Source organism: Pseudopodoces humilis, chromosome 9 (genome assembly GCF_049639895.1).
Source record: "Pseudopodoces humilis isolate 2021_Gansu_Grassland_sample_001 chromosome 9, ASM4963989v1, whole genome shotgun sequence".
NCBI lineage: Eukaryota > Metazoa > Chordata > Aves > Passeriformes > Paridae > Pseudopodoces > Pseudopodoces humilis.
In genome coordinates this window covers 9884077-9890076 of record NC_142208.1, presented here as the reverse complement: position 1 = coordinate 9890076, position 6000 = coordinate 9884077, and positions in this window count along the sequence as shown.

Here is a 6000-nt window from a genome sequence, read left to right as displayed (position 1 = left end):
TTATAAGTGTGAATTAATTGTCTGAGATTACCATCAAAGCTTCCTAGAAAGCAGCAAGAGCTGTCTGATGAGAATGGCAAAACAGCAGCAGAAGCTGAAAGCAGGGTGCTTCATGAAATAGACTCTGTCCTCAGCCACTTCTCCTACTTTTTCAATAAGTTGAATTAAAATACTGCAAACAGCTCTCACAGGTGGACACCATTAGGTTAAATTTTTGAGAGATGCTGACCCTTGCAAGTTGTACAGCTACAGTAGAACCGGGACAGATGAAGTACCTCCACCTGCCAGAATAACTGAGGTGTCAGCACAGCCTTAACACAGCTGATAGAAACCTGGAAAGGTGAGACCCTGAATGTTTGACTGTACAGGAATCTGCTTCTGCCTTGTAAAACAACTCAATAGAAAGTGATTAATAAAAACAAATTTAGATCTGGGTAGTGCCCAGGCAAGTACTTAGCAATTCTGTGTTCCTGGAACTGCATTATTAGCCAGTTTTCTTATTTCCCCAGTTCTGATTAATATTATACAATGCACCATAATAAACCTGAAAAGCACCTAATTCATCTAAAAAATTATGTGGATCAAGAGATTATTTTGTCCATTCTGATTTGACTCTCAGCTTCACAAAAATCTCAAATCTTGAATGTCCTGAGAAATTACTCTTTCAGTAGAAGATGAATTATGCGTCAATGAACAATTGGGTTATCAAGGTTGTTCAGTTAATGTTCCAGCTGTTCTATAACACCATCTTAATGCTTATTGGAGAATTCTTTTGAATTTAGTCTTATTCTGTGGTACTTACAAATAAATGCATTGTGTTCCTTACAGCTGCTCTGCCAGTTAATAGCAAATACAAGTACAAAATTAATTTCTTGCCTTTTATCCCTAGACCTAGAAATGACAGAGGGTGGAGGCTTCATTCAAAGGAGATCCATTAATGTAATAATAGTGAAGACAGAGATTAAAGCTGACAGGCTTTGTGGGGAGTTTTGTACAGCACTTAACTACATTAACACTGGGGTTTTCTCCTCTTCATAAGGGCTAAAACTTAGATATACTCAAAATTCACTGTGAACCAAGCAAATACAGTACTGGCCACTGCTGCTTTGCCCTTTTCCAGCTGGTCTGAAGACCGATGGACATCAACTTATTCTGGAAGTGGTGACAGGCTGGAATGCTGTAGACCTGGAGGTCAACAGGGAGATTGTATTTCATTGCAACATCCATGACCTGGATTTTGGTAACTCCTGAATTTTATTATTTGCAGCTTTAAAAGCACGTGCATTTTGAAATGAGCACTTCCTAAGGCATAAACAGTCCAGGTGCTATCAACATTTACACTCTTAAGCTCTGTACTGCATTATATTCAAGGTGGTTTGAAAGGCACAGTCAGGAACAGAGTATGGCTTGGGAGTTAAGGCCACGCTTGGGGAGCACTGTCTGGGGCCATCCCACATGCACCAGCACACAAACACAGGAAAACCTGCTAGGTTTCACAGAGGTATTAGGGCTTCCCTCTGCTCTCAAAATAGCAATTTTTATTTTTTGCTTGAGCTGAATCCATCTCAGGTTACAGAATTAACCACAGCAGAGCCAAACTGGGTCCAAATACTGCAAGGGAGAGCACAAAAGGACAATAGGTGTTGGGGTAAGAAGTAGAAATGCAAAAGATAAATATGCTTCTTGCATTTATTTTCTAAGTTGTAGTTTTCTCCTTTAGAGGGTGATGGCAAGCTGGATCCACTTTGTGAAGAAGCCAGAAAAGCAGTGTTAAATGCTTAACAATTTACATGGACACTTTCCCTTTAATCTTGGGTTTCTGTAAGGCAGTTTACTTGCATCACAAAGATAATACCAATTGGTTCTTTTCACTTCTAGGTCTCAGTGAAGAGGATAATCTGGTTACACCCCCATGTCAACCAAATAAGAATAGAACACCTTTTCCAGAACCAGCTGTATGTTACTACCCCAAATATTGCAAATTTGGGTACATAGAACTGACTTGTATGGCATTTTAATAATTTGAATTAAATTTAAAAAAGACTGAAATTCTGGGTATCTTTCATTCTTTCAACTCTATAAAGTTTCTTATGTCAAAGGTAGTTTCAAAGTCATTCATATCTGATAATACTTATTTTTACAGATAATACTTATTTTTATTTTATTTTATACCAGTTTACAGTTCCGCTCCTCTCTTGGCCACAAGTATCTCAGAGAACATTTGTGCATCACTAGGGAGCCCAAAAGAAGAGAGAAAGAAGTTGGCATAGCCATAAGGACAGGAGTAAAACTGACTGGGTGTTATCACAGCTGATATTCCATGTACCCTAAAGTAACTACAGTACAAGGCTTCCTTTTTGCTCTTATTTGTCAATATACATTCAACTTCAATTCTATTTTAAAAACAATTTACACTTAGGTAAAACCGGCTGTTGGAGAATAATCATATGGCAGAATGCTGGTACCCTGAGCAATATTCAGTTTGGCCCATAATTAGATATGAAAGAAGGGAGTGGTTAATCTTTGCATACTAGCAGAGCCAAGGAACACAAGGATTTGCTGAGGCCCAGGAACAGCAGGCAGCAAAGCTACAGTTCCCAGCAGGGCTGCAGGAGAGCAGGCTGCCCAGCACTAAACTAAAACCCAAAAACCCATCACTCAGTATCTCCTACCAGCTGAAATCTGCAAACCACAGATAGCAAACCACATTTACAGTAACACAGATCCAACACAAAGGTGTGTCAAAATAACACTATCACTATGTTCAGATTCAGTCCCCTTCCCTAGAGGTGACAGAGCCATTAAACCAATATTCCTTGGTAAGAAAAACAATACTCAAAGCTGAGCAAAGCAAGACTTGTATTTTCCCTTTAATCCACTGAAAGTTTTCCTTTCTACCACTCTGATACAACAAGATCAGAAAAGTGAGAACATTCAAACTAAGCTGGATTGAGAAGATCAATACAGTTAAGTTTGGCACAGCTGGCCAGGGGCACTTTTTGCAGGAAGCATTCACATGGACAGCAAACTGGGTTTTCAGCACTTGCCCTGGACAGAGGGAGTTTGTTCCCACCTTGCTGTCACCCTGACCCTCCCTGCCACTACTGAGCAGATTGTCCTGCCCATAAACCAGCTCCAGTGCAGCTCTCAGCAGAGGCAGGGCTTTCTCAAACACACCTACTGCATTCATCACTGGGACACCAACAAATGGCTTTCTGCTCTGGCACTAAATTGCTTATTGGCCTCTTAGATAAATGCAATTTAATTAGACTAAATTATTTTAAATAATTCTAGTACTGGGCAGGCTTTACTCCCTAAAATAGCAGAATAAACTCCCCAGATCTCTTGAGCACGGAAAGCTGTGAACATCACTGGAAACAATGCAAGCAGATGAGCTCACTAGTGTGACTAGACTTGGGATAGATTTGTTTGTTTGTTATTTTGTTTGTTGGGTGGGTTAATTTTTCTGTATTTGGTACCCTCTTTAACTTCACTCTGAGGACATATCTGACATACCTCCAAGTCAGAATAACAGCAGTTTTGTAGGGAGATATTAGGCCTTAATAAATCAACATGTTTAGCTGGAGTAAATACAAACAAGCTTTGAGGAACACAAAAACTGCAGGTTTGAAAAAGCAAGGTTTCAAGACAAGCATGGGTTGAAGACAACTGCTCTGACTTTGCTTTAGAGTAATATTATGACCAAATTGTGAGAGTGAGACAAAAAAATCAGCTGTACCTAAAGGAGATTTCATAGCTCCACATGGAGAACTCAGGGCCTGTTACTGTGTTTTTGTTACAGAAGGATGAAATAAACACAAATTTGCAGTTGCCCTTTGAGTCTGGTACCTACCCCCAAACCAAACCCTACCTGCAGTTAGTTGCCACAGCACTAGCAGGCAGCTGGATATTGAAAGGCACTACAGTAGCCATGTGGACAACGACGTGTAATTTTTTTATAATGAAATATCCACTTTTTTCCCCTCATTTTTAAGGGGATTATCTGTCCTGTGGATAATCATGGCCGTTCAAAACTGAATTTAGCCTCCAAGTCTTCTCAACAGCAACTTTCAGCCAGACTATTGTGATAAAGTCGAATCAGGAAAAAGAAAGCAGACGCAGCAAATTATTCCAGTAGTAACACCAGCTAAATTGCTGTGCAGCTTTTATGGTTTGACTAATTGTCTCATTAAGGCACATTTCTGATCACTGAAATGGATCTCAAGTATTATTAATCACTGAAAAAACAGTACCACTAAGAGCCTCTCTGCCTCCTATCCTTGGCACTCTTTGCAATGGAAAAGGCTCAGGGACTCCTGTTGATTGGAGCCCCACTGCTGCACAGTTGGCAGCCAAATACTAATGTACTAATGGCACAATAACCCAATATAACTAAAATAGTTATGCCTTTCACAGTAACAATCTCTTATAACATGATTAAGCTCCATCATGTGCCTTTCCTTGTGTTTTGCAAATGGCTCAAAAAAATCTGACAATTTTTCCAGTAATTTCTTCAAAAGAGAGGGAAAATATATATAAAATTCATTAGCTATCAAGAAACAAATTAAAAATGTTTGATAATTTTTTTTTTTAAATGAAAACTGCAGCAAGCACAGGCTGCACGGCAGCATGGTTGTGTGGCACCCAGGGCACTCCCCCTTGCAGAACACACCTCCAAAGAATGGCTTTGGCTCAGTTATTTGCAGGCACTTCAATGAACCTGTGATTAGGAGCTGGTTTGCCCTGGGCTACCTCTCTTTACCTGATGGAGAGAGACACCTCCAAAAGGCAGTTCAGATCTCTATGAAGTACACACTGCAGCATCTCTGGGCTCCTAATCCAGGTACTTCATTGGTGTTTGGTTTGAAACAACTTTAGGAAAGATGAAGTTTCTTCCTCATATAAGGAGCACATTTAAAAAGGAGCAAACCGGCATTATCCAAGACACCACTGATCTCTTCATTCTCAGCAAACAGGAGGACTTTGCTCTTGGCCAGCACTTCCAGTGGCTGCACAAGCCATACACTGCAACAGGACAGTTCCCCTTACCAGAGAGGCCTGTAGGTGTTTATCCCATGCATTGCCATATTAAAGATAGCAGGCACTTGAGTTCCAAGCAGCTAATTTTCAGGAGCCTAATGCAAAAGCATCACAGTTATTGCTGCAAGAGATATGGACTTTAATGGTTATCAGTTCGATCAAGCAGAAAAATAGACCTGCAAAGGTCTGGGAGCTCTTCTGTGGAGATGGAAGTGGTGCATGGGAAGGAAATTACAATGGTAATCCTCAGTATAGGCTCCTTCAAGTGAGAGACAAGATACATCACTAATTTTAAATTAATTTATGATTGATTTGAAATGCAGTCATTGTTTGCTGCAGCTTTCAGTTTTGATCAGTTTTGCAAGGCAGTTTTAAGAAAAGACAGGGTTGTTCTGCACCAACACACAGGCACTTTTCAGGCACATAAACATTTGCTCACATATAGGTATATATGCAAATGTGCCCAGGAATGACCCACCCAAGTCCTATGAAGTATAGCCAGAAACATTGCAAACAAGTGGTCTTTGTTGTAGGCTTTGGAATTATTCTGGACAACAGAATGTGGCTACAGAGATCTCCTTCCCTTTGGGCTTTGTTACAGAGACAGGTGCCACAAAGCTGAAATCTGCATAAATCTATTGAGCTCCTGAGCTGTGCGATATTATGCTCACCATGACAAATATTGTTTTACTGATGAGTCTAATGAGGGACTTCAGGATTGTGATAAAGGCCTAATGAAATAAAAATGGAAGTAAAACAAAAACAATCACACTTCACGTAGCATATCCCTCATTTTTTAATGTACATAAATATCAGAACGGTAATGCTGAAAAGAAGGAAAAACACTAGGGTTTTCTTTCCTGGCGCTCCCTTCAGAAGCTATTTATGAGCAGTCATAAAATAACATGCACCCTCAGATATATTTTCCTGAAGCCTGTAGAGTTTTGTCTAAGCAAAAGC